The sequence below is a fragment of the Arachis duranensis genome, chromosome 2 (assembly GCF_000817695.3).
Source record: "Arachis duranensis cultivar V14167 chromosome 2, aradu.V14167.gnm2.J7QH, whole genome shotgun sequence".
NCBI lineage: Eukaryota > Viridiplantae > Streptophyta > Magnoliopsida > Fabales > Fabaceae > Arachis > Arachis duranensis.
The window spans coordinates 76595552-76596499 of record NC_029773.3 but is presented as its reverse complement, the minus strand read 5'-3'; positions in this window follow the sequence as shown (position 1 = coordinate 76596499).

Genomic DNA, 948 nt, shown 5'->3' with positions numbered 1-948 from the left:
ATTTATAAATTCTAGGGGTTTGTACTAGTGACAAACAACTTTTTGTATGAAAGGATTATTGTTTGGTTTAGAAACTATACTTTACAACGAGATTTCATTAGTGAAATTCTAAACCGTCAAAAATCCAATCGTCAGACGTCAATTCGAATTGAGGCATTTTCCGCTGGTATGTAAGATTTGGTTATCCTCTTTGTATCGAAAAATGCATCAGGCAATTCATTTGCTATTCTTTGCAAATGTATAATCTTTTGAACTTTTAGTTCACATTGCCCTGATCAAGGATCTAAATGCATCAACGATGATGCATTCCAATTAAGTTCCTTTTCAGGAAACTTATTCTCTCCCCCTAATGTTGGAAATTTTGATTCATCAAAACGACAATCCGTAAACCAGGTTTTAAATACATCTCCAGTTTGTATTTCAAGATACCTCACTATAGAGGGAGACAGTTTGTCTCTCAAGATACCTCACTATAGAGGGAGAATCATATCCAACATATATTCCCAATTTTCTTTGGGGTCCCATTTTGGTGCGATTAGGTGGTGCAATGGGAACATATATCGCACACCCAAATATTCTTAAGTGGGAAACATTTGGCTGCTGGCCAAAAGCTAATTGCATAGGAGAGAATTGATGATAACTCGTTGGCCTCAAACGAATAAGTGCTGCGGCATGTAAAATAGCATGCCCCCAAACCGAGGTTGGGAGATTTGTTCTCATAAGCAAGGGTCTAGCAATTAATTGAAGGCGCTTAATAAGTGATTCTGCTAACCCATTTTGCGTGTGAACATAAGCTACTGGATGTTCAACACTTATTCCATTAGCCATACAATAAGCATTAAAAGCTTGGGAAGTAAATTCACCAGCATTATCAAGACGAATTGCTTTGATTGGATTTTCTGGAAATTGTGCTTTTAATCGAATAATTTGAGCCAGTAATCTCGCAAA